This window comes from Sycon ciliatum, chromosome 3, assembly GCF_964019385.1.
Source record: "Sycon ciliatum chromosome 3, ocSycCili1.1, whole genome shotgun sequence".
Lineage (NCBI taxonomy): Eukaryota > Metazoa > Porifera > Calcarea > Leucosolenida > Sycettidae > Sycon > Sycon ciliatum.
In genome coordinates this window covers 15,062,300-15,090,138 of record NC_088645.1, presented here as the reverse complement: position 1 = coordinate 15,090,138, position 27,839 = coordinate 15,062,300, and the positions used below count along the sequence as shown (strand labels likewise).

The window sequence follows — 27,839 nt, the reverse complement described above, 5'->3', positions numbered from 1 at the left end:
CCCCAAACTGTGAGATTGGTTATTTTTCAGCTTTCAGCAGCCCTGGGCAAGTTCTTTAGAGAAATGTGGCTCTTTTTCTTGGTTCACTTGTCTATGTCCAGCTGCACAACGAGATGAGGCTGGTCATTGTCATTTTCTGAGCTGTGAACGGGCAGGAAGGTGAGAAAATGTCGGATTTTGACCATTTGTGCTGTCCTTTGAATTTCAATGTACCTCTCTATAACATGACCCAGCCGTAATGTCAGTGGTCGCATTGATTTGATTTTTGGTTTGCTTGTAGGGCGCTGGCACCCACATTCAGTGACCCAAAAAAATTGGCACTGCTGTGAATAGTTTAGTCGCAAAGTGAAGATTCACGGGTAAAAAGCCCCAAAGTGTGAGATTGGTTATTTTTCAGCTTTCAGCAGCCCTGGGCAAGTTCTTTAGAGAAATGTGGCTCTTTTTCTTGGTGCACTTGTCTATGTCCAGCAGCACAACGAGATAAAGCTGGTCATTGTCATTTTCTGAGCTGTGAACGGGCAGGAAGGTGAGAAAATGTCGGATTTTGACCATTTGTGCTGACCTTTGAATTTCAATGTACCTCTCTATAACATGACCCAGCTGTAATGTCAGTGGTCGCATTGATTTGATTTTTGGTTTGCTTGTAGGGCGCTGGCACCCACATTCAGTGACCCAGAAAATGTGGCACTGCTGTGAATAGTTTAGTCGCAAAGTGAAGATTCACGGGTAAAAAGCCCCAAAGTGTGAGATTGGTTATTTTTCAGCTTTCAGGAGCCCTGGGCAAGTTCTTTAGAGAAATGTGGCTCTTTTTCTTGGTGCACTTGTCTATGTCCAGCTGCACAACGAGATGAGGCTGGTCATTGTCATTTTCTGAGCTGTGAACGGGCAGGAAGGTGAGAAAATGTCGGATTTTGACCATTTGTGCTGACCTTTGAATTTCAATGTACCTCTCTATAACATGACCCAGCTGTAATGTCAGTGGTCGCATTGATTTGATTTTTGGTTTGCTTGTAGGGCGCTGGCACCCACATTCAGTGACCCAGAAAATGTGGCACTGCTGTGAATAGTTTAGTCGCAAAGTGAAGATTCACGGGTAAAAAGCCCCAAACTGTGAGATTGGTTATTTTTCAGCTTTCAGCAGCCCTGGGCAAGTTCTTTAGAGAAATGTGGCTCTTTTTCTTCGTGCACTTGTCTATGTCCAGCTGCATAACAAGATGAGGCTGGTCATTGTCATTTTCTGAGCTGTGAACGGGCAGGAAGGTGAGAAAATGTCGGATTTTGACCATTTGTGCTGACCTTTGAATTTCAATGTACCTCTCTATAACATGACCCAGCTGTAATGTCAGTGGTCGCATAGATTTGATTTTTGGTTTGCTTGTAGGGCGCTGGCACCCACATTCAGTGACCCAGAAAATGTGGCACTGCTGTGAATAGTTTAGTCGCAAAGTGAAGATTCACGGGTAAAAAGCTCCAAAGTGTGAGATTGGTTATTTTTCAGCTTTCAGCAGCCCTGGGCAAGTTCTTTAGAGAAATGTGGCTCTTTTTCTTGGTGCACTTGTCTATGTCCAGCTGCACAACGAGATGAGGCTGGTCATTGTCATTTTCTGAGCTGTGAACGGGCAGGAAGGTGAGAAAATGTCGGATTTTGACCATTTGTGCTGACCTTTGAATTTCAATGTACCTCTCTATAACATGACCCAGCTGTAATGTCAGTGGTCACATTGATTTGATTTTTGGTTTGCTTGTAGGGCGCTGGCACCCACATTCAGTGACCCAGAAAATGTGGCACTGCTGTGAATAGTGTAGTCGCAAAGTGAAGATTCACGGGTAAAAAGCCCCAAACTGTGAGATTGGTTATTTTTCAGCTTTCAGCAGCCCTGGGCAAGTTCTTTAGAGAAATGTGGCTCTTTTTCTTCGTGCACTTGTCTATGTCCAGCTGCATAACAAGATGAGGCTGGTCATTGTCATTTTCTGAGCTGTGAACGGGCAGGAAGGTGAGAAAATGTCGGATTTTGACCATTTGTGCTGACCTTTGAATTTCAATGTACCTCTCTATAACATGACCCAGCTGTAATGTCAGTGGTCGCATAGATTTGATTTTTGGTTTGCTTGTAGGGCGCTGGCACCCACATTCAGTGACCCAGAAAATGTGGCACTGCTGTGAATAGTTTAGTCGCAAAGTGAAGATTCACGGGTAAAAAGCTCCAAAGTGTGAGATTGGTTATTTTTCAGCTTTCAGCAGCCCTGGGCAAGTTCTTTAGAGAAATGTGGCTCTTTTTCTTGGTGCACTTGTCTATGTCCAGCTGCACAACGAGATGAGGCTGGTCATTGTCATTTTCTGAGCTGTGAACGGGCAGGAAGGTGAGAAAATGTCGGATTTTGACCATTTGTGCTGACCTTTGAATTTCAATGTACCTCTCTATAACATGACCCAGCTGTAATGTCAGTGGTCGCATTGATTTGATTTTTGGTTTGCTTGTAGGGCGCTGGCACCCACATTCAGTGACCCAGAAAATGTGGCACTGCTGTGAATAGTTTAGTCGCAAAGTGAAGATTCACGGGTAAAAAGCCCCAAACTGTGAGATTGGTTATTTTTCAGCTTTCAGCAGCCCTGGGCAAGTTCTTTAGAGAAATGTGGGTCTTTTTCTTGGTTCACTTGTCTCTGTCCAGCTGCACAACGAGATGAGGCTGGTCATTGTCATTTTCTGAGCTGTGAACGGGCAGGAAGGTGAGAAAATGTCGGATTTTGACCATTTGTGCTGACCTTTGAATTTCAATGTACCTCTCTATAACATGACCCAGCTGTAATGTCAGTGGTCACATTGATTCGATTTTTGGTTTGCTTGTAGGGCGCTGGCACCCACATTCAGTGACCCTAAAAATTTGGCATTGCTGTGAATAGTTTAGTCGCAAAGTGAAGATTCACGGGTAAAAAGCCGCAAACTGTGAGATTGGTTATTTTTCAGCTTTCAGCAGCCCTGGGCAAGTTCTTTAAAGAAATGTGGCTCCTTTTCTTGGTGGACTTGTCTATGTCCAGCTGCACAACAAGATGAGGCTGGTCATGGTCATTTTCTGAGCTGTGAACGGGCAGGAAGGTGAGAAAATGTCGGATTTTGACCATTTGTGCTGACCTTTGAATTTCAATGTACCTCTCTATAACATGACCCAGCTGCAATGTCAGTGGTCGCATTGATTTGATTTTTAGTTTGCTTGTAGGGCGCTGGCACCCACATTCAGTGACCCAGAAAATGTGGCACTGCTGTGAATAGTTTAGTCGCAAAGTGAAGATTCACGGGTAAAAAGCCCCAAACTGTGAGATTGGTTATTTTTCAGCTTTCAGCAGCCCTGGGCAAGTTCTTTAGAGAAATGTGGCTCTTTTTCTTGGTGCACTTGTCTATGTCCAGCTGCACAACGAGATGAAGCTGGTCATTGTCATTTTCTGAGCTGTGAACGGGCAGGAAGGTGAGAAAATGTCGGATTTTGACCATTTGTGCTGACCTTTGAATTTCAATATACCTCTGTATAACATGACCCAGCTGTAATGTCAGTGGTCGCATTGATTTGATTTTTGGTTTGCTTGTGAGGCGCTGGCACCTACATTCAGTGACCCAGAAAATGTGGCACTGCTGTGAATAGTTTAGTCGCAAAGTGAAGATTCACGGGTAAAAAGCCCCAAAGTGTGAAATTGGTTATTTTTCAGCTTTCAGCAGCCCTGGGCAGGTTGTTTAGAGAAATGTGGCTCTTTTTCTTGGTGCACTTGTCTATGTCCAGCTGCACAACAAGATCAGGCTGGTCATGTTCATTTTCTGAGCTGTGAACGGGCAGGAAGGTGAGAAAATGTCGGATTTTGACCATTTGTGCTGACCTTTGAATTTCAATGTACCTCTCTATAACATGACCCAGCTGCAATATCAGTGGTCGCATTGATTTGATTTTTAGTTTGCTTGTAGGGCGCTGGCACCCACATTCAGTGACCCAGAAAATGTGGCACTGCTGTGAATAGTTTAGTCGCAAAGTGAAGATTCACGGGTAAAAAGCCCCAAACTGTGAGATTGGTTATTTTTCAGCTTTCAGCAGCCCTGGGCAAGTTCTTTAGAGAAATGTGGCTCTTTTTCTTGGTTCACTTGTCTATGTCCAGCTGCACAACGAGATGAGGCTGGTCATTGTCATTTTCTGAGCTGTGAACGGGCAGGAAGGTGAGAAAATGTCGGATTTTGACCATTTGTGCTGACCTCTGAATTTCAATGTACCTCTCTATAACATGACCCAGCTGTAATGTCAGTGGTCACATTGATTTGATTTTTAGTTTGCTTGTAGGGCGCTGGCACCCACATTCAGTGACCCAAAAAATTTGGCACTGCTGTGAATAGTTTAGTCGCAAAGTGAAGATTCACGGGTAAAAAGCTCCAAACTGTGAGATTGGTTATTTTTCAGCTTTCAGCAGCCCTGGGCAAGTTCTTTAGAGAAATGTGGCTCTTTTTCTTGGTGCACTTGTCTAGGTCCAGCTGCACAACAAGATGAGGCTGGTCATTGTCATTTTCTGAGCTGTGAACGGGCAGGAAGGTGAGAAAATGTCGGATTTTGACCATTTGTGCTGACCTTTGAATTTCAATGTACCTCTCTATAACATGACCCAGCTGTAATGTCAGTGGTCGCATTGATTTGATTTTTGGTTTGCTTGTAGGGCGCTGGCATCCACATTCGTAGACCCAGAAAATGTGGCACTGCTGTGAATAGTTTAGTCGCAAAGTGAAGATTCACGGGTAAAAAGCCCCAAACTGTGAGATTGGTTATTTTTCAGCTTTCAGCAGCCCTGGGCAAGTTCTTTAGAGAAATGTGGCTCTTTTTCTTGGTGCACTTGTCTATGTCCAGCTGCACAACAAGATCAGGCTGGTCATTGTCATTTTCTGAGCTGTGAACGGGCAGGAAGGTGAGAAAATGTCGGATTTTGACCATTTGTGCTGACCTTTGAATTTCAATGTACCTCTCTATAACATGACCCAGCTGTAATGTCAGTGGTCGCATTCATTTGATTGTTAGTTTGCTTGTAGGGCGCTGGCACCCACATTCAGTGACCCAAAAAATGTGGCCCTGCTGTGAATAGTTTAGTCGCAAAGTGAAGATTCACGGGTAAAAAGCCCCAAAGTGTGAGATTGGTTATTTTTCAGCTTTCAGCAGCCCTGGGCAAGTTCTTTAGAGAAATTTGGCTCTATTTCTTGGTGCACTTGTCTATGTCCAGCTGCACAACGAGATAAGGCTGGTCATTGTCATTTTCTGAGCTGTGAACGGGCAGGAAGGTGAGAAAATGTCGGATTTTGACCATTTGTGCTGACCTTTGAATTTCAATGTACCTCTATAACATGACCCAGCTGTAATGTCAGTTGTCGCATTGATTTGATTTTTTGTTTGCTTGTAGGGCGCTGGCACCCACATTCAGTGACCCAAAAAATTTGGCACTGCTGTGAATAGTTTAGTCGCAAAGTGAAGATTCACGGGTAAAAAGCCCCAAAGTGTGAGATTGGTTATTTTTCAGCTTTCAGCAGCCCTGGGCAAGTTCTTTAGAGAAATGTGGCTCTTTTTCTTGGTGCACTTGTCTATGTCCAGCTGCATAACAAGATGAGGCTGGTCATTGTCATTTTCTGAGCTGTGAACGGGCAGGAAGGTGAGAAAATGTCGGATTTTGACCATTTGTGCTGACCTTTGAATTTCAATATACCTCTCTATAACATGACCCAGCTGTAATGTCAGTGGTCGCATTGATTTGATTTTTGGTTTGCTTGTGAGGCGCTGGCACCCACATTAAGTGACCCAGAAAATGTGGCACTGCTGTGAATAGTTTAGTCGCAAAGTGAAGATTCACGGGTAAAAAGCCCCAAAGTGTGAGATTGGTTATTTTTCAGCTTTTAGCAGCCCTGGGCAAGTTCTTTAGAGAAATGTGGGTCTTTTTCTTGGTGCACTTGTCTATGTCCAGCTGCACAACAAGATCAGGCTGGTCATTGTCATTTTCTGAGCTGTGAACGGGCAGGAAGGTGAGAAAATGTCGGATTTTGACCATTTGTGCTGACCTTTGAATTTCAATGTACCTCTCTATAACATGACCCAGCTGTAATGTCAGCGGTCGCATTGATTTGATTGTTGGTTTGCTTGTAGGGCGCTGGCATCCACATTCAGTGACCCAGAAAATGTGGCACTGCTGTGAATAGTTTAGTCGCAAAGTGAAGATTCACGGGTAAAAAGCCCCAAACTGTGAGATTGGTTATTTTCAGCTTTCAGCAGCCCTGGGCAAGTTCTTTTGAGAAATGTGGCTCTTTTTCTTGGTTCACTTGTCTATGTCCAGCTGCACAACGAGATGAGGCTGGTCATTGTCATTTTCTGAGCTGTGAACGGGCAGGAAGGTGAGAAAATGTCGGATTTTGACCATTTGTGCTGACCTCTGAATTTCAATGTACCTCTCCATAACATGACCCAGCTGTAATGTCAGTGGTCACATTGATTTGATTTTTGGTTTGCTTGTAGGGCGCTGGCACCCACATTCAGTGACCCAAAAAATTTGGCACTGCTGTGAATAGTTTAGTCGCAAAGTGAAGATTCACGGGTAAAAAGCCCCAAACTGTGAGATTGGTTATTTTTCAGCTTTCAGCAGCCCTGGGAAAGTTCTTTAGAGAAATGTGGCTCTTTTTCTTGGTGCACTTGTCTATGTCCAGCTGCACAACGAGATGAGGCTGGTCATTGTCATTTTCTGAACTGTGAACGGGCAGGAAGGTGAGAAAATGTCGGATTTTGACCATTTGTGCTGACCTTTGAATTTCAATATACCTCTCTATAACATGACCCAGCTGTAATGTCAGTGGTCGCATTGATTTGATTTTTGGTTTGCTTGTAGGGCGCTGGCACCCACATTCAGTGACCCAGAAAATGTGGCACTGCTGTGAATAGTTTAGTCGCAAAGTGAAGATTCACGGGTAAAAAGCCCCAAACTGTGAGATTGGTTATTTTTCAGCTTTCAGCAGCCCTGGGCAAGTTCTTTAGAGAAATGTGGCTCTTTTTCTTCGTGCACTTGTCTATGTCCAGCTGCACAACGAGATGAGGCTGGTCATTGTCATTTTCTGAGCTGTGAACGGGCAGGAAGGTGAGAAAATGTCGGATTTTGACCATTTGTGCTGACCTTTGAATTTCAATATACCTCTCTATAACATGACCCAGCTGTAATGTCAGTGGTCGCATTGATTTGATTTTTGGTTTGCTTGTGAGGCGCTGGCACCCACATTCAGTGACCCAGAAAATGTGGCACTGCTGTGAATAGTTTAGTCGCAAAGTGAAGATTCACGGGTAAAAAGCCCCAAACTGTGAGATTGGTTATTTTTCAGCTTTCAGCAGCCCTGGGCAAGTTCTTTAGAGAAATGTGGGTCTTTTTCTTGGTGCACTTGTCTATGTCCAGCTGCACAACAAGATCAGGCTGGTCATTGTCATTTTCTGAGCTGTAAACGGGCAGGAAGGTGAGAAAATGTCGGATTTTGACCATTTGTGCTGACCTTTGAATTTAAATGTACCTCTCTATAACATGACCCAGCTGTAATGTCAGTGGTCGCATTGATTTGATTTTTAGTTTGCGTGTAGGGCGCTGGCATGCACATTCAGTGACCCAGAAAATGTGGCACTGCTGTGAATAGTTTAGTCGCAAAGTGAAGATTCACGGGTAAAAAGCCCCAAACTGTGAGATTGGTTATTTTTCAGCTTTCAGCAGCCCTGGGCAAGTTCTTTAGAGAAATGTGGCTCTTTTTCTTGGTTCACTTGTCTATGTCCAGCTGCACAACGAGATGAGGCTGGTCATTGTCATTTTCTGAGCTGTGAACGGGCAGGAAGGTGAGAAAATGTCGGATTTTGACCATTTGTGCTGACCTCTGAATTTCAATGTACCTCTCTATAACATGACCCAGCTGTAATGTCAGTGGTCGCATTGATTTGATTTTTAGTTTGCTTGTAGGGCGCTGGCACCCACATTCAGTGACCCAGAAAATGTGGCACTGCTGTGAATAGTTTAGTCGCAAAGTGAAGATTCACGGGTAAAAAGCCCCAAACTGTGAGATTGGTTATTTTTCAGCTTTCAGCAGCCCTGGGCAAGTTCTTTAGAGAAATGTGGCTCTTTTTCTTGGTTCACTTGTCTCTGTCCAGCTGCACAACGAGATGAGGCTGGTCATTGTCATTTTCTGAGCTGTGAACGGGCAGGAAGGTGAGAAAATGTCGGATTTTGACCATTTGTGCTGACCTTTGAATTTCAATGTACCTCTCTATAACATGACCCAGCTGTAATGTCAGTGGTCGCATTGATTTGATTTTTGGTTTGCTTGTAGGGCGCTGGCACCCACATTCAGTGACCCAGAAAATGTGGCACTGCTGTGAATAGTTTAGTCGCAAAGTGAAGATTCACGGGTAAAAAGCCCCAAACTGTGAGATTGGTTATTTTTCAGCTTTCAGCAGCCCTGGGCAAGTTCTTTAGAGAAATGTGGCTCTTTTTCTTCGTGCACTTGTCTATGTCCAGCTGCACAACAAGATGAGGCTGGTCATTGTCATTTTCTGAGCTGTGAACGGGCAGGAAGGTGAGAAAATGTCGGATTTTGACCATTTGTGCTGACCTTTGAATTTCAATGTACCTCTCTATAACATGACCCAGCTGTAATGTCAGTGGTCGCATTGATTTGATTTTTGGTTTGCTTGTAGGGCGCTGGCACCCACATTCAGTGACCCAGAAAATGTGGCACTGCTGTGAATAGTTTAGTCGCAAAGTGAAGATTCACGGGTAAAAAGCTCCAAAGTGTGAGATTGGTTATTTTTCAGCTTTCAGCAGCCCTGGGCAAGTTCTTTAGAGAAATGTGGCTCTTTTTCTTGGTGCACTTGTCTATGTCCAGCTGCACAACGAGATGAGGCTGGTCATTGTCATTTTCTGAGCTGTGAACGGGCAGGAAGGTGAGAAAATGTCGGATTTTGACCATTTGTGCTGACCTTTGAATTTCAATGTACCTCTCTATAACATGACCCAGCTGTAATGTCAGTGGTCGCATTGATTTGATTTTTGGTTTGCTTGTAGGGCGCTGGCACCCACATTCAGTGACCCAGAAAATGTGGCACTGCTGTGAATAGTTTAGTCACAAAGTGAAGATTCACGGGTAAAAAGCCCCAAACTGTGAGATTGGTTATTTTTCAGCTTTCAGCAGCCCTGGGCAAGTTCTTTAGAGAAATGTGGGTCTTTTTCTTGGTTCACTTGTCTCTGTCCAGCTGCACAACGAGATGAGGCTGGTCATTGTCATTTTCTGAGCTGTGAACGGGCAGGAAGGTGAGAAAATGTCGGATTTTGACCATTTGTGCTGACCTTTGAATTTCAATGTACCTCTCTATAACATGACCCAGCTGTAATGTCAGTGGTCACATTGATTCGATTTTTGGTTTGCTTGTAGGGCGCTGGCACCCACATTCAGTGACCCTAAAAATTTGGCATTGCTGTGAATAGTTTAGTCGCAAAGTGAAGATTCACGGGTAAAAAGCCCCAAACTGTGAGATTGGTTATTTTTCAGCTTTCAGCAGCCCTGGGCAAGTTCTTTAAAGAAATGTGGCTCCTTTTCTTGGTGGACTTGTCTATGTCCAGCTGCACAACAAGATCAGGCTGGTCATGGTCATTTTCTGAGCTGTGAACGGGCAGGAAGGTGAGAAAATGTCGGATTTTGACCATTTGTGCTGACCTTTGAATTTCAATGTACCTCTCTATAACATGACCCAGCTGCAATGTCAGTGGTCGCATTGATTTGATTTTTAGTTTGCTTGTAGGGCGCTGGCACCCACATTCAGTGACCCAGAAAATGTGGCACTGCTGTGAATAGTTTAGTCGCAAAGTGAAGATTCACGGGTAAAAAGCCCCAAACTGTGAGATTGGTTATTTTTCAGCTTTCAGCAGCCCTGGGCAAGTTCTTTAGAGAAATGTGGCTCTTTTTCTTGGTTCACTTGTCTATGTCCAGCTGCACAACGAGATGAGGCTGGTCATTGTCATTTTCTGAGCTGTGAACGGGCAGGAAGGTGAGAAAATGTCGGATTTTGACCATTTGTGCTGACCTCTGAATTTCAATGTACCTCTCTATAACATGACCCAGCTGTAATGTCAGTGGTCACATTGATTTGATTTTTGGTTTGCTTGTAGGGCGCTGGCACCCACATTCAGTGACCCAAAAAATTTGGCACTGCTGTGAATAGTTTAGTCGCAAAGTGAAGATTCACGGGTAAAAAGCCCCAAACTGTGAGATTGGTTATTTTTCAGCTTTCAGCAGCCCTGGGCAAGTTCTTTAGAGAAATGTGGCTCTTTTTCTTGGTGCACTTGTCTATGTCCAGCTGCACAACGAGATGAGGCTGGTCATTGTCATTTTCTGAGCTGTGAACGGGCAGGAAGGTGAGAAAATGTCGGATTTTGACCATTTGTGCTGACCTTTGAATTTCAATATACCTCTGTATAACATGACCCAGCTGTAATGTCAGTGGTCGCATTGATTTGATTTTTGGTTTGCTTGTAGGGCGCTGGCACCCACATTCAGTGACCCAGAAAATGTGGCACTGCTGTGAATAGTTTAGTCGCAAAGTGAAGATTCACGGGTAAAAAGCCCCAAACTGTGAGATTGGTTATTTTTCAGCTTTCAGCAGCCCTGGGCAAGTTCTTTAGAGAAATGTGGCTCTTTTTCTTGGTGCACTTGTCTATGTCCAGCTGCACAACGAGATGAGGCTGGTCATTGTCATTTTCTGAGCTGTGAACGGGCAGGAAGGTGAGAAAATGTCGGATTTTGACCATTTGTGCTGACCTTTGAATTTCAATATACCTCTGTATAACATGACCCAGCTGTAATGTCAGTGGTCGCATTGATTTGATTTTTGGTTTGCTTGTGAGGCGCTGGCACCTACATTCAGTGACCCAGAAAATGTGGCACTGCTGTGAATAGTTTAGTCGCAAAGTGAAGATTCACGGGTAAAAAGCCCCAAAGTGTGAAATTGGTTATTTTTCAGCTTTCAGCAGCCCTGGGCAGGTTGTTTAGAGAAATGTGGCTCTTTTTCTTGGTGCACTTGTCTATGTCCAGCTGCACAACGAGATGAGGCTGGTCATGTTCATTTTCTGAGCTGTGAACGGGCAGGAAGGTGAGAAAATGTCGGATTTTGACCATTTGTGCTGACCTTTGAATTTCAATGTACCTCTCTGTAACATGACCCAGCTGCAATGTCAGTGGTCGCATTGATTTGATTTTTAGTTTGCTTGTAGGGCGCTGGCACCCACATTCAGTGACCCAGAAAATGTGGCACTGCTGTGAATAGTTTAGTCGCAAAGTGAAGATTCACGGGTAAAAAGCCCCAAACTGTGAGATTGGTTATTTTTCAGCTTTCAGCAGCCCTGGGCAAGTTCTTTAGAGAAATGTGGCTCTTTTTCTTGGTTCACTTGTCTATGTCCAGCTGCACAACGAGATGAGGCTGGTCATTGTCATTTTCTGAGCTGTGAACGGGCAGGAAGGTGAGAAAATGTCGGATTTTGACCATTTGTGCTGACCTCTGAATTTCAATGTACCTCTCTATAACATGACCCAGCTGTAATGTCAGTGGTCACATTGATTTGATTTTTGGTTTGCTTGTAGGGCGCTGGCACCCACATTCAGTGACCCAAAAAATTTGGCACTGCTGTGAATAGTTTAGTCGCAAAGTGAAGATTCACGGGTAAAAAGCTCCAAACTGTGAGATTGGTTATTTTTCAGCTTTCAGCAGCCCTGGGCAAGTTCTTTAGAGAAATGTGGCTCTTTTTCTTGGTGCACTTGTCTAGGTCCAGCTGCACAACAAGATGAGGCTGGTCATTGTCATTTTCTGAGCTGTGAACGGGCAGGAAGGTGAGAAAATGTCGGATTTTGACCATTTGTGCTGACCTTTGAATTTCAATGTACCTCTCTATAACATGACCCAGCTGTAATGTCAGTGGTCGCATTGATTTGATTTTTGGTTTGCTTGTAGGGCGCTGGCATCCACATTCGGTGACCCAGAAAATGTGGCACTGCTGTGAATAGTTTAGTCGCAAAGTGAAGATTCACGGGTAAAAAGCCCCAAACTGTGAGATTGGTTATTTTTCAGCTTTCAGCAGCCCTGGGCAAGTTCTTTAGAGAAATGTGGCTCTTTTTCTTGGTGCACTTGTCTATGTCCAGCTGCACAACAAGATCAGGCTGGTCATTGTCATTTTCTGAGCTGTGAACGGGCAGGAAGGTGAGAAAATGTCGGATTTTGACCATTTGTGCTGACCTTTGAATTTCAATGTACCTCTCTATAACATGACCCAGCTGTAATGTCAGTGGTCGCATTCATTTGATTGTTAGTTTGCTTGTAGGGCGCTGGCACCCACATTCAGTGACCCAAAAAATGTGGCCCTGCTGTGAATAGTTTAGTCGCAAAGTGAAGATTCACGGGTAAAAAGCCCCAAAGTGTGAGATTGGTTATTTTTCAGCTTTCAGCAGCCCTGGGCAAGTTCTTTAGAGAAATTTGGCTCTATTTCTTGGTGCACTTGTCTATGTCCAGCTGCACAACGAGATAAGGCTGGTCATTGTCATTTTCTGAGCTGTGAACGGGCAGGAAGGTGAGAAAATGTCGGATTTTGACCATTTGTGCTGACCTTTGAATTTCAATGTACCTCTCTATAACATGACCCAGCTGTAATGTCAGTGGTCGTATTGATTTGATTATTGGTTTGCTTGTAGGGCGCTGGCACTCACATTCAGTGACCCAAAAAATGTGGCACTGCTGTGAATAGTTTAGTCGCAAAGTGAAGATTCACGGGTAAAAAGCCCCAAACTGTGAGATTGGGTATTTTTCAGCTTTCAGCAGCCCTGGGCAAGTTCTTTAGAGAAATGTGGCTCTTTTTCTTGGTGCACTTGTCTATGTCCAGCTGCACAACGAGATGAGGCTGGTCATTGTCATTTTCTGAGCTGTGAACGGGCAGGAAGGTGAGAAAATGTCGGATTTTGACCATTTGTGCTGACCTTTGAATTTCAATGTACCTCTATATAACATGACCCAGCTGTAATGTCAGTTGTCGCATTGATTTGATTTTTTGTTTGCTTGTAGGGCGCTGGCACCCACATTCAGTGACCCAAAAAATTTGGCACTGCTGTGAATAGTTTAGTCGCAAAGTGAAGATTCACGGGTAAAAAGCCCCAAACTGTGAGATTGGTTATTTTTCAGCTTTCAGCAGCCCTGGGCAAGTTCTTTAGAGAAATGTGGCTCTTTTTCTTGGTGCACTTGTCTATGTCCAGCTGCACAACAAGATGAGGCTGGTCATTGTCATTTTCTGAGCTGTGAACGGGCAGGAAGGTGAGAAAATGTCGGATTTTGACCATTTGTGCTGACCTTTGAATTTCAATATACCTCTCTATAACATGACCCAGCTGTAATGTCAGTGGTCGCATTGATTTGATTTTTGGTTTGCTTGTGAGGCGCTGGCACCCACATTAAGTGACCCAGAAAATATGGCACTGCTGTGAATAGTTTAGTCGCAAAGTGAAGATTCACGGGTAAAAAGCCCCAAAGTGTGAGATTGGTTATTTTTCAGCTTTCAGCAGCCCTGGGCAAGTTCTTTAGAGAAATGTGGGTCTTTTTCTTGGTGCACTTGTCTATGTCCAGCTGCACAACAAGATCAGGCTGGTCATTGTCATTTTCTGAGCTGTGAACGGGCAGGAAGGTGAGAAAATGTCGGATTTTGACCATTTGTGCTGACCTTTGAATTTCAATGTACCTCTCTATAACATGACCCAGCTGTAATGTCAGCGGTCGCATTGATTTGATTGTTGGTTTGCTTGTAGGGCGCTGGCATCCACATTCAGTGACCCAGAAAATGTGGCACTGCTGTGAATAGTTTAGTCGCAAAGTGAAGATTCACGGGTAAAAAGCCCCAAACTGTGAGATTGGTTATTTTCAGCTTTCAGCAGCCCTGGGCAAGTTCTTTTGAGAAATGTGGCTCTTTTTCTTGGTTCACTTATCTATGTCCAGCTGCACAACGAGATGAGGCTGGTCATTGTCATTTTCTGAGCTGTGAACGGGCAGGAAGGTGAGAAAATGTCGGATTTTGACCATTTGTGCTGACCTCTGAATTTCAATGTACCTCTCCATAACATGACCCAGCTGTAATGTCAGTGGTCACATTGATTTGATTTTTGGTTTGCTTGTAGGGCGCTGGCACCCACATTCAGTGACCCAAAAAATTTGGCACTGCTGTGAATAGTTTAGTCGCAAAGTGAAGATTCACGGGTAAAAAGCCCCAAACTGTGAGATTGGTTATTTTTCAGCTTTCAGCAGCCCTGGGAAAGTTCTTTAGAGAAATGTGGCTCTTTTTCTTGGTGCACTTGTCTATGTCCAGCTGCACAACGAGATGAGGCTGGTCATTGTCATTTTCTGAACTGTGAACGGGCAGGAAGGTGAGAAAATGTCGGATTTTGACCATTTGTGCTGACCTTTGAATTTCAATATACCTCTCTATAACATGACCCAGCTGTAATGTCAGTGGTCGCATTGATTTGATTTTTGGTTTGCTTGTAGGGCGCTGGCACCCACATTCAGTGACCCAGAAAATGTGGCACTGCTGTGAATAGTTTAGTCGTAAAGTGAAGATTCACGGGTAAAAAGCCCCAAACTGTGAGATTGGTTATTTTTCAGCTTTCAGCAGCCCTGGGCAAGTTCTTTAGAGAAATGTGGCTCTTTTTCTTGGTGCACTTGTCTATGTCCAGCTGCACAACGAGATGAGGCTGGTCATTGTCATTTTCTGAGCTGTGAACGGGCAGGAAGGTGAGAAAATGTCGGATTTTGACCATTTGTGCTGACCTTTGAATTTCAATATACCTCTCTATAACATGACCCAGCTGTAATGTCAGTGGTCGCATTGATTTGATTTTTGGTTTGCTTGTGAGGCGCTGGCACCCACATTCAGTGACCCAGAAAATGTGGCACTGCTGTGAATAGTTTAGTCGCAAAGTGAAGATTCACGGGTAAAAAGCCCCAAACTGTGAGATTGGTTATTTTTCAGCTTTCAGCAGCCCTGGGCAAGTTCTTTAGAGAAATGTGGCTCTTTTTCTTGGTGCACTTGTCTATGTCCAGCTGCACAACAAGATGAGGCTGGTCATTGTCATTTTCTGAGCTGTGAACGGGCAGGAAGGTGAGAAAATGTCGGATTTTGACCATTTGTGCTGACCTTTGAATTTCAATATACCTCTCTATAACATGACCCAGCTGTAATGTCAGTGGTCGCATTGATTTGATTTTTGGTTTGCTTGTGAGGCGCTGGCACCCACATTAAGTGACCCAGAAAATATGGCACTGCTGTGAATAGTTTAGTCGCAAAGTGAAGATTCACGGGTAAAAAGCCCCAAAGTGTGAGATTGGTTATTTTTCAGCTTTCAGCAGCCCTGGGCAAGTTCTTTAGAGAAATGTGGGTCTTTTTCTTGGTGCACTTGTCTATGTCCAGCTGCACAACAAGATCAGGCTGGTCATTGTCATTTTCTGAGCTGTGAACGGGCAGGAAGGTGAGAAAATGTCGGATTTTGACCATTTGTGCTGACCTTTGAATTTCAATGTACCTCTCTATAACATGACCCAGCTGTAATGTCAGCGGTCGCATTGATTTGATTGTTGGTTTGCTTGTAGGGCGCTGGCATCCACATTCAGTGACCCAGAAAATGTGGCACTGCTGTGAATAGTTTAGTCGCAAAGTGAAGATTCACGGGTAAAAAGCCCCAAACTGTGAGATTGGTTATTTTCAGCTTTCAGCAGCCCTGGGCAAGTTCTTTTGAGAAATGTGGCTCTTTTTCTTGGTTCACTTATCTATGTCCAGCTGCACAACGAGATGAGGCTGGTCATTGTCATTTTCTGAGCTGTGAACGGGCAGGAAGGTGAGAAAATGTCGGATTTTGACCATTTGTGCTGACCTCTGAATTTCAATGTACCTCTCCATAACATGACCCAGCTGTAATGTCAGTGGTCACATTGATTTGATTTTTGGTTTGCTTGTAGGGCGCTGGCACCCACATTCAGTGACCCAAAAAATTTGGCACTGCTGTGAATAGTTTAGTCGCAAAGTGAAGATTCACGGGTAAAAAGCCCCAAACTGTGAGATTGGTTATTTTTCAGCTTTCAGCAGCCCTGGGAAAGTTCTTTAGAGAAATGTGGCTCTTTTTCTTGGTGCACTTGTCTATGTCCAGCTGCACAACGAGATGAGGCTGGTCATTGTCATTTTCTGAACTGTGAACGGGCAGGAAGGTGAGAAAATGTCGGATTTTGACCATTTGTGCTGACCTTTGAATTTCAATATACCTCTCTATAACATGACCCAGCTGTAATGTCAGTGGTCGCATTGATTTGATTTTTGGTTTGCTTGTAGGGCGCTGGCACCCACATTCAGTGACCCAGAAAATGTGGCACTGCTGTGAATAGTTTAGTCGTAAAGTGAAGATTCACGGGTAAAAAGCCCCAAACTGTGAGATTGGTTATTTTTCAGCTTTCAGCAGCCCTGGGCAAGTTCTTTAGAGAAATGTGGCTCTTTTTCTTGGTGCACTTGTCTATGTCCAGCTGCACAACGAGATGAGGCTGGTCATTGTCATTTTCTGAGCTGTGAACGGGCAGGAAGGTGAGAAAATGTCGGATTTTGACCATTTGTGCTGACCTTTGAATTTCAATATACCTCTCTATAACATGACCCAGCTGTAATGTCAGTGGTCGCATTGATTTGATTTTTGGTTTGCTTGTGAGGCGCTGGCACCCACATTCAGTGACCCAGAAAATGTGGCACTGCTGTGAATAGTTTAGTCGCAAAGTGAAGATTCACGGGTAAAAAGCCCCAAACTGTGAGATTGGTTATTTTTCAGCTTTCAGCAGCCCTGGGCAAGTTCTTTAGAGAAATGTGGGTCTTTTTCTTGGTGCACTTGTCTATGTCCAGCTGCACAACAAGATCAGGCTGGTCATTGTCATTTTCTGAGCTGTAAACGGGCAGGAAGGTGAGAAAATGTCGGATTTTGACCATTTGTGCTGACCTTTGAATTTAAATGTACCTCTCTATAACATGACCCAGCTGTAATGTCAGTGGTCGCATTCATTTGATTTTTAGTTTGCGTGTAGGGCGCTGGCATGCGCATTCAGTGACCCAGAAAATGTGGCACTGCTGTGAATAGTTTAGTCGCAAAGTGAAGATTCACGGGTAAAAAGCCCCAAACTGTGAGATTGGTTATTTTTCAGCTTTCAGCAGCCCTGGGCAAGTTCTTTAGAGAAATGTGGCTCTTTTTCTTGGTTCACTTGTCTATGTCCAGCTGCACAACGAGATGAGGCTGGTCATTGTCATTTTCTGAGCTGTGAACGGGCAGGAAGGTGAGAAAATGTCGGATTTTGACCATTTGTGCTGACCTCTGAATTTCAATGTACCTCTCTATAACATGACCCAGCTGTAATGTCAGTGGTCACATTGATTTGATTTTTGGTTTGCTTGTAGGGCGCTGGCACCCACATTCAGTGACCCAAAAAATTTGGCATTGCTGTGAATAGTTTAGTCGCAAAGTGAAGATTCACGGGTAAAAAGCCCCAAACTGTGAGATTGGTTATTTTTCAGCTTTCAGCAGCCCTGGGCAAGTTCTTTAGAGAAATGTGGCTTCTTTTCTTGGTGCACTTGTCTATGTCCAGCTGCACAACGAGATGAGGCTGGTCATTGTCATTTTCTGAGCTGTGAACGGGCAGGAAGGTGAGAAAATGTCGGATTTTGACCATTTGTGCTGACCTTTGAATTTCAATGTACCTCTCTATAACATGACCCAGCTGTAATGTAAGTGGTCGCATTGATTTGATTTTTGGTTTGCTTGTAGGGCGCTGGCACCCACATTCAGTGACCCAGAAAATGTGGCACTGCTGTGAATAGTTTAGTCGCAAAGTGAAGATTCACGGGTAAAAAGCCCCAAACTGTGAGATTGGTTATTTTTCAGCTTTCAGCAGCCCTGGGCAAGTTCTTTAGAGAAATGTGGCTCTTTTTCTTGGTGCACTTGTCTATGTCCAGCTGCACAACGAGATGAGGCTGGTCATTGTCATTTTCTGAGCTGTGAGCGGGCAGGAAGGTGAGAAAATGTCGGATTTTGACCATTTGTGCTGACCTCTGAATTTCAATGTACCTCTCTATAACATGACCCAGCTGTAATGTCAGTGGTCACATTGATTTGATTTTTGGTTTGCTTGTAGGGCGCTGGCACCCACATTCAGTGACCCAAAAAATTTGGCACTGCTGTGAATAGTTTAGTCGCAAAGTGAAGATTCACGGGTAAAAAGCCCCAAACTGTGAGATAGGTTATTTTTCAGCTTTCAGCAGCCCTGGGAAAGTTCTTTAGAGAAATGTGGCTCTTTTTCTTGGTGCACTTGTCTATGTCCAGCTGCACAACGAGATGAGGCTGGTCATTGTCATTTTCTGAACTGTGAACGGGCAGGAAGGTGAGAAAATGTCGGATTTTGACCATTTGTGCTGACCTTTGAATTTCAATATACCTCTCTATAACATGACCCAGCTGTAATGTCAGTGGTCGCATTGATTTGATTTTTGGTTTGCTTGTAGGGCGCTGGCACCCACATTCAGTGACCCAGAAAATGTGGCACTGCTGTGAATAGTTTAGTCGTAAAGTGAAGATTCACGGGTAAAAAGCCCCAAACTGTGAGATTGGTTATTTTTCAGCTTTCAGCAGCCCTGGGCAAGTTCTTTAGAGAAATGTGGCTCTTTTTCTTGGTGCACTTGTCTATGTCCAGCTGCACAACGAGATGAGGCTGGTCATTGTCATTTTCTGAGCTGTGAACGGGCAGGAAGGTGAGAAAATGTCGGATTTTGACCATTTGTGCTGACCTTTGAATTTCAATATACCTCTCTATAACATGACCCAGCTGTAATGTCAGTGGTCGCATTGATTTGATTTTTGGTTTGCTTGTAGGGCGCTGGCATCCACATTCAGTGACCCAGAAAATGTGGCACTGCTGTGAATAGTTTAGTCGCAAAGTGAAGATTCACGGGTAAAAAGCCCCAAAGTGTGAGATTGGTTATTTTTCAGCTTTCAGCAGCCCTGGGCAAGTTCTTTAGAGAAATGTGGGTCTTTTTCTTGGTGCACTTGTCTATGTCCAGCTGCACAACAAGATCAGGCTGGTCATTGTCATTTTCTGAGCTGTGAACGGGCAGGAAGGTGAGAAAATGTCGGATTTTGACCATTTGTGCTGACCTCTGAATTTCAATGTACCTCTCTATAACATGACCCAGCTGTAATGTCAGTGGTCACATTGATTTGATTTTTGGTTTGCTTGTAGGGCGCTGGCACCCACATTCAGTGACCCAAAAAATTTGGCATTGCTGTGAATAGTTTAGTCGCAAAGTGAAGATTCACGGGTAAAAAGCCCCAAACTGTGAGATTGGTTATTTTTCAGCTTTCAGCAGCCCTGGGCAAGTTCTTTAGAGAAATGTGGCTCCTTTTCTTGGTGCACTTGTCTATGTCCAGCTGCACAACGAGATGAGGCTGGTCATTGTCATTTTCTGAGCTGTGAACGGGCAGGAAGGTGAGAAAATGTCGGATTTTGACCATTTGTGCTGACCTTTGAATTTCAATGTACCTCTCTATAACATGACCCAGCTGTAATGTCAGTGGTCGCATTGATTTGATTTTTGGTTTGCTTGTAGGGCGCTGGCACCCACATTCAGTGACCCAGAAAATGTGGCACTGCTGTGAATAGTTTAGTCGCAAAGTGAAGATTCACGGGTAAAAAGCCCCAAACTGTGAGATTGGTTATTTTTCAGCTTTCAGCAGCCCTGGGCAAGTTCTTTAGAGAAATGTGGCTCTTTCTCTTGGTGCACTTGTCTATGTCCAGCTGCACAACGAGATGAGGCTGGTCATTGTCATTTTCTGAGCTGTGAGCAGGCAGGAAGGTGAGAAAATGTCGGATTTTGACCATTTGTGCTGACCTCTGAATTTCAATGTACCTCTCTATAACATGACCCAGCTGTAATGTCAGTGGTCACATTGATTTGATTTTTGGTTTGCTTGTAGGGCGCTGGCACCCACATTCAGTGACCCAAAAAATTTGGCATTGCTGTGAATAGTTTAGTCGCAAAGTGAAGATTCACGGGTAAAAAGCCCCAAAGTGTGAGATTGGTTATTTTTCAGCTTTCAGCAGCCCTGGGCAAGTTCTTTAGAGAAATGTGGCTCCTTTTCTTGGTGCACTTGTCTATGTCCAGCTGCACAACGAGATGAGGCTGGTCATTGTCATTTTCTGAGCTGTGAACGGGCAGGAAGGTGAGAACATGTCGGATTTTGACCATTTGTGCCGACCTTTGAATTTCAATGTACCTCTCTATAACATGACCCAGCTGTAATGTCAGTGGTCGCATTGATTTGATTTTTGGTTTGCTTGTAGGGCGCTGGCACCCACATTCAGTGACCCAGAAAATGTGGCACTGCTGTGAATAGTTTAGTCGCAAAGTGAAGATTCACGGGTAAAAAGCCCCAAACTGTGAGATTGGTTATTTTTCAGCTTTCAGCAGCCCTGGGCAAGTTCTTTAGAGAAATGTGGATCTTTTTCTTGGTGCACTTGTCTATGTCCAGCTGCACAACGAGATGAGGCTGGTCATTGTCATTTTCTGAGCTGTGAACGGGCAGGAAGGTGAGAAAATGTCGGATTTTGACCATTTGTGCTGACCTCTGAATTTCAATGTACCTCTCTATAACATGACCCAGCTGTAATGTCAGTGGTCACATTGATTTGATTTTTGGTTTGCTTGTAGGGCGCTGGCACCCACATTCAGTGACCCAAAAAAATTGGCACTGCTGTGAATAGTTTAGTCGCAAAGTGAAGATTCACGGGTAAAAAGCCCCAAACTGTGAGATTGGTTATTTTTCAGCTTTCAGCAGCCCTGGGCAAGTTCTTTAGAGAAATGTGGCTCTTTTTCTTGGTGCACTTGTCTATGTCCAGCTGCACAACGAGATGAGGCTGGTCATTGTCATTTTCTGAGCTGTGAACGGGCAGGAAGGTGAGAAAATGTCGGATTTTGACCATTTGTGCTGACCTTTGAATTTCAATATACCTCTGTATAACATGACCCAGCTGTAATGTCAGTGGTCGCATTGATTTGATTTTTGGTTTGCCGGTGAGGCGCTGGCACCCACATTCAGTGACCCAGAAAATGTGGCACTGCTGTGAATAGTTTAGTCGCAAAGTGAAGATTCACGGGTAAAAAGCCCCGAAGTGTGAGATTGGTTATTTTTCAGCTTTCAGCAGCCCTGGGCAAGTTCTTTAGAGAAATGTGGCTCTTTTTCTTGGTGCACTTGTCTATGTCCAGCTGCACGACAAGATCAGGCTGGTCATGGTCATTTTCTGAGCTGTGAACGGGCAGGAAGGTGAGAAAATGTCGGATTTTGACCATTTGTGCTGACCTTTGAATTTCAATGTACCTCTCTATAACATGACCCAGCTGTTTTGTCAGTGGTCGCATTGATTTGATTTTTGGTTTGCTTGTAGGGCGCTGGCATCCACATTCAGTGACCCAGAAAATGTGGCACTGCTGTGAATAGTTTAGTCGCAAAGTGAAGATTCACGGGTAAAAAGCCCCAAACTGTGAGATTGGTTATTTTTCAGCTTTCAGCAGCCCTGGGCAAGTTCTTTAGAGAAATGTGGCTCTTTTTCTTGGTGCACTTGTCTATGTCAAGCTGAACAACGAGACGAGGCTGGTTATTGTCATTTTCTGAGCTGTGAACGGGCAGTAAGGTGAGAAAATGTCGGATTTTGACCATTTGTGCTGACCTTTGAATTTCAATGTACCTCTCTATAACATGACCCAGCTGTAATGTCAGTGGTCGCATTGATTTGATTTTTGGTTTGCTTGTAGGGCGCTGGCACCCACATTCAGTGACCCAGAAAATGTGGCACTGCTGTGAATAGTTTAGTCGCAAAGTGAAGATTCACGGGTAAAAAGCCCCAAATTGTGAGATTGGTTATTTTTCAGCTTTCAGCAGCCCTGGGCAAGTTCTTTAGAGAAATGTGGGTCTTTTTCTTGGTTCATTTGTCTGTGTCCAGCTGCACAACGAGATGAGGCTGGTCATTGTCATTTTCTGAGCTGTGAACGGGCAGGAAGGTGAGAAAATGTCGGATTTTGACCATTTGTGCTGACCTTTGAATTTCAATGTACCTCTCTATAACATGACCCAGCTGTAATGTCAGTGGTCGCATTGATTTGATTTTTGGTTTGCTTGTGAGGCGCTGGCACCCACATTCAGTGACCCAGAAAATGTGGCACTGCTGTGAATAGTTTAGTCGCAAAGTGAAGATTCACGGGTAAAAAGCCCCAAACTGTGAGATTGGTTATTTTTCAGCTTTCAGCAGCCCTGGGCAAGTTCTTTAGAGAAATGTGGGTCTTTTTCTTGGTGCACTTGTCTATGTCCAGCTGCACAACAAGATCAGGCTGGTCATTGTCATTTTCTGAGCTGTAAACGGGCAGGAAGGTGAGAAAATGTCGGATTTTGACCATTTGTGCTGACCTTTGAATTTAAATGTACCTCTCTATAACATGACCCAGCTGTAATGTCAGTGGTCGCATTGATTTGATTTTTAGTTTGCGTGTAGGGCGCTGGCATGCACATTCAGTGACCCAGAAAATGTGGCACTGCTGTGAATAGTTTAGTCGCAAAGTGAAGATTCACGGGTAAAAAGCCCCAAACTGTGAGATTGGTTATTTTTCAGCTTTCAGCAGCCCTGGGCAAGTTCTTTAGAGAAATGTGGCTCTTTTTCTTGGTTCACTTGTCTATGTCCAGCTGCACAACGAGATGAGGCTGGTCATTGTCATTTTCTGAACTGTGAACGGGCAGGAAGGTGAGAAAATGTCGGATTTTGACCATTTGTGCTGACCTTTGAATTTCAATATACCTCTCTATAACATGACCCAGCTGTAATGTCAGTGGTCGCATTGATTTGATTTTTGGTTTGCTTGTAGGGCGCTGGCACCCACATTCAGTGACCCAGAAAATGTGGCACTGCTGTGAATAGTTTAGTCGTAAAGTGAAGATTCACGGGTAAAAAGCCCCAAACTGTGAGATTGGTTATTTTTCAGCTTTCAGCAGCCCTGGGCAAGTTCTTTAGAGAAATGTGGCTCTTTTTCTTGGTGCACTTGTCTATGTCCAGCTGCACAACGAGATGAGGCTGGTCATTGTCATTTTCTGAGCTGTGAACGGGCAGGAAGGTGAGAAAATGTCGGATTTTGACCATTTGTGCTGACCTTTGAATTTCAATATACCTCTCTATAACATGACCCAGCTGTAATGTCAGTGGTCGCATTGATTTGATTTTTGGTTTGCTTGTAGGGCGCTGGCATCCACATTCAGTGACCCAGAAAATGTGGCACTGCTGTGAATAGTTTAGTCGCAAAGTGAAGATTCACGGGTAAAAAGCCCCAAAGTGTGAGATTGGTTATTTTTCAGCTTTCAGCAGCCCTGGGCAAGTTCTTTAGAGAAATGTGGGTCTTTTTCTTGGTGCACTTGTCTATGTCCAGCTGCACAACGAGATGAGGCTGGTCATTGTCATTTTCTGAGCTGTGAACGGGCAGGAAGGTGAAAAAATGTCGGATTTTGACCATTTGTGCTGACCTTTGAATTTCAATGTACCTCTCTATAACATGACCCAGCTGTAATGTCAGTGGTCGCATTGATTTGATTTTTGGTTTGCTTGTAGGGCGCTGGCACCCACATTCAGTGACCCAAAAAATGTGGCACTGCTGTGAATAGTTTAGTCGCAAAGTGAAGATTCACGGGTAAAAAGCCCCAAAGTGTGAGATTGGTTATTTTTCAGCTTTCAGCAGCCCTGGGCAAGTTCTTTAGAGAAATGTGGCTCTTTTTCTTGGTGCACTTGTCTATGTCCAGCTGCACAACAAGATCAGGCTGGTCATGGTCATTTTCTGAGCTGTGAACGGGCAGGAAGGTGAGAAAATGTCGGATTTTGACCATTTGTGCTGACCTTTGAATTTCAATGTACCTCTCTATAACATGACCCAGCTGCAATGTCAGTTGTCGCATTGATTTGATTTTTAGTTTGCTTGTAGGGCGCTGGCACCCACATTCAGTGACCCAGAAAATGTGGCACTGCTGTGAATAGTTTAGTCGCAAAGTGAAGATTCACGGGTAAAAAGCCCCAAACTGTGAGATTGGTTATTTTTCAGCTTTCAGCAGCCCTGGGCAAGTTCTTTAGAGAAATGGGGCTCTTTTTCTTGGTTCACTTGTCTATGTCCAGCTGCACAACGAGATGAGGCTGGTCATTGTCATTTTCTGAGCTGTGAACGGGCAGGAAGGTGAGAAAATGTCGGATTTTGACCATTTGTGCTGACCTTTGAATTTCAATGTACCTCTCTATAACATGACCCAGCTGTAATGTCAGTTGTCGCATTGATTTGATTTTTGGTTTGCTTGTAGGGCGCTGGCACCCACATTCAGTGACCTAAAAATTTGGCACTGCTGTGAATAGTTTAGTCGCAAAGTGAAGATTCACGGGTAAAAAGCCCCAAACTGTGAGATTGGTTATTTTTCAGCTTTCAGCAGCCCTGGGCAAATTCTTTAGAGAAATGTGGGTCATTTTCTTGGTGCACTTGTCTATGTCCAGCTGCACAACAAGATGAGGCTGGTCATTGTCATTTTCTGAGCTGTGAACGGGCAGGAAGGTGAGAAAATGTCGGATTTTGACCATTTGTGCTGACCTTTGAATTTCAATGTACCTCTCTATAACATGACCCAGCTGTTTTGTCAGTGGTCGCATTGATTTGATTTTTGGTTTGCTTGTAGGGCGCTGGCATCCACATTCAGTGACCCAGAAAATGTGGCACTGCTGTGAATAGTTTAGTCGCAAAGTGAAGATTCACGGGTAAAAAGCCCCAAACTGTGAGATTGGTTATTTTTCAGCTTTCAGCAGCCCTGGGCAAGTTCTTTAGAGAAATGTGGCTCTTTTTCTTGGTGCACTTGTCTATGTCAAGCTGAACAACGAGACGAGGCTGGTTATTGTCATTTTCTGAGCTGTGAACGGGCAGTAAGGTGAGAAAATGTCGAATTTTGACCATTTGTGCTGACCTTTGAATTTCAATGTACCTCTCTATAACATGACCCAGCTGTAATGTCAGTGGTCGCATTGATTTGATTTTTGGTTTGCTTGTAGGGCGCTGGCATCCACATTCAGTGACCCAGAAAATGTGGCACTGCTGTGAATAGTTTAGTCGCAAAGTGAAGATTCACGGGTAAAAAGCCCCAAACTGTGAGATTGGTTATTTTTCAGCTTTCAGCAGCCCTGGGCAAGTTCTTTAGAGAAATGTGGGTCTTTTTCTTGGTTCATTTGTCTGTGTCCAGCTGCACAACGAGATGAGGCAGGTCATTGTCATTTTCTGAGCTGTGAACGGGCAGGAAGGTGAGAAAATGTCGGATTTTGACCATTTGTGCTGACCTTTGAATTTCAATGTACCTCTCTATAACATGACCCAGCTGTAATGTCAGTTGTTGCATTGATTTGATTTTTGGTTTGCTTGTAGGGCGCTGGCACCCACATTCAGTGACCCAAAAAATTTGGCACTGCTGTGAATAGTTTAGTCGCAAAGTGAAGATTCACGGGTAAAAAGCCCCAAAGTGTGAGATTGGTTATTTTTCAGCTTTCAGCAGCCCTGGGCAAGTTCTTTAGAGAAATGTGGCTCTTTTTCTTGGTGCACTTGTCTATGTCCAGCTGCACAACAAGATGAGGCTGGTCATTGTCATTTTCTGAGCTGTGAACGGGCAGGAAGGTGAGAAAATGTCGGATTTTGACCATTTGTGCTGACCTTTGAATTTCAATGTACCTCTCTATAACATGACCCAGCTGCAATGTCAGTGGTCGCATTGATTTGATTTTTAGTTTGCTTGTAGGGCGCTGGCACCCACATTCAGTGACCCAGAAAATGTGGCACTGCTGTGAATAGTTTAGTCGCAAAGTGAAGATTCACGGGTAAAAAGCCCCAAACTGTGAGATTGGTTATTTTTCAGCTTTCAGCAGCCCTGGGCAAGTTCTTTAGAGAAATGGGGCTCTTTTTCTTGGTTCACTTGTCTATGTCCAGCTGCACAACGAGATGAGGCTGGTCATTGTCATTTTCTGAGCTGTGAACGGGCAGGAAGGTGAGAAAATGTCGGATTTTGACCATTTGTGCTGACCTTTGAATTTCAATGTACCTCTCTATAACATGACCCAGCTGTAATGTCAGTTGTCGCATTGATTTGATTTTTGGTTTGCTTGTAGGGCGCTGGCACCCACATTCAGTGACCTAAAAATTTGGCACTGCTGTGAATAGTTTAGTCGCAAAGTGAAGATTCACGGGTAAAAAGCCCCAAACTGTGAGATTGGTTATTTTTCAGCTTTCAGCAGCCCTGGGCAAATTCTTTAGAGAAATGTGGGTCATTTTCTTGGTGTACTTGTCTATGTCCAGCTGCACAACAAGATGAGGCTGGTCATTGTCATTTTCTGAGCTGTGAACGGGCAGGAAGGTGAGAAAATGTCGGATTTTGACCATTTGTGCTGACCTTTGAATTTCAATGTACCTCTCTATAACATGACCCAGCTGTTTTGTCAGTGGTCGCATTGATTTGATTTTTGGTTTGCTTGTAGGGCGCTGGCATCCACATTCAGTGACCCAGAAAATGTGGCACTGCTGTGAATAGTTTAGTCGCAAAGTGAAGATTCACGGGTAAAAAGCCCCAAACTGTGAGATTGGTTATTTTTCAGCTTTCAGCAGCCCTGGGCAAGTTCTTTAGAGAAATGTGGCTCTTTTTCTTGGTGCACTTGTCTATGTCAAGCTGAACAACGAGACGAGGCTGGTTATTGTCATTTTCTGAGCTGTGAACGGGCAGTAAGGTGAGAAAATGTCGGATTTTGACCATTTGTGCTGACCTTTGAATTTCAATGTACCTCTCTATAACATGACCCAGCTGTAATAACAGTGGTCGCATTGATTTGATTTTTGGTTTGCTTGTAGGTCGCTGGCACCCACATTCAGTGACCCAGAAAATGTGGCACTGCTGTGAATAGTTTAGTCGCAAAGTGAAGATTCACGGGTAAAAAGCCCCAAACTGTGAGATTGGTTATTTTTCAGCTTTCAGCAGCCCTGGGCAAGTTCTTTAGAGAAATGTGGGTCTTTTTCTTGGTTCATTTGTCTGTGTCCAGCTGCACAACGAGATGAGGCTGTTCATTGTCATTTTCTGAGCTGTGAACGGGCAGGAAGGTGAGAAAATGTCGGATTTTGACCATTTGTGCTGACCTTTGAATTTCAATGTACCTCTCTATAACATGACCCAGCTGTAATGTCAGTTGTTGCATTGATTTGATTTTTGGTTTGCTTGTAGGGCGCTGGCACCCACATTCAGTGACCCAAAAAATTTGGCACTGCTGTGAATAGTTTAGTCGCAAAGTGAAGATTCACGGGTAAAAAGCCCCAAAGTGTGAGATTGGTTATTTTTCAGCTTTCAGCAGCCCTGGGCAAGTTCTTTAGAGAAATGTGGCTCTTTTTCTTGGTGCACTTGTCTATGTCCAGCTGCACAACAAGATGAGGCTGGTCATTGTCATTTTCTGAGCTGTGAACGGGCAGGAAGGTGAGAAAATGTCGGATTTTGACCATTTGTGCTGACCTTTGAATTTCAATGTACCTCTCTATAACATGACCCAGCTGTAATGTCAGTGGTCGCATTGATTTGATTTTTGGTTTGCTTGTAGGGCGCTGGCATCCACATTCAGTAACCCAGAAAATGTGGCAC

The 27,839-nt window shown here is 44.1% G+C and overlaps 1 long non-coding RNA gene across 2 annotated transcripts in view; it reads left to right on the top strand.

The window, feature by feature from the left end:
- The window catches only part of LOC135811543 (uncharacterized), a 357,214-nt gene extending 329,940 nt beyond the window's left edge, over nt 1-27,274 (top strand). The window contains exon 6 of one of the 2 annotated variants that reach the window (XR_010552636.1): nt 27,253-27,274. This is a non-coding gene — a long non-coding RNA (uncharacterized LOC135811543). Of the gene's footprint in view, nt 1-25,418; nt 25,441-27,252 lie in introns of those variants that run through there. The other variant, XR_010552635.1, reaches the window with a different exon arrangement.
- Nucleotides 27,275-27,839: the final 565 nt, after the last annotated feature.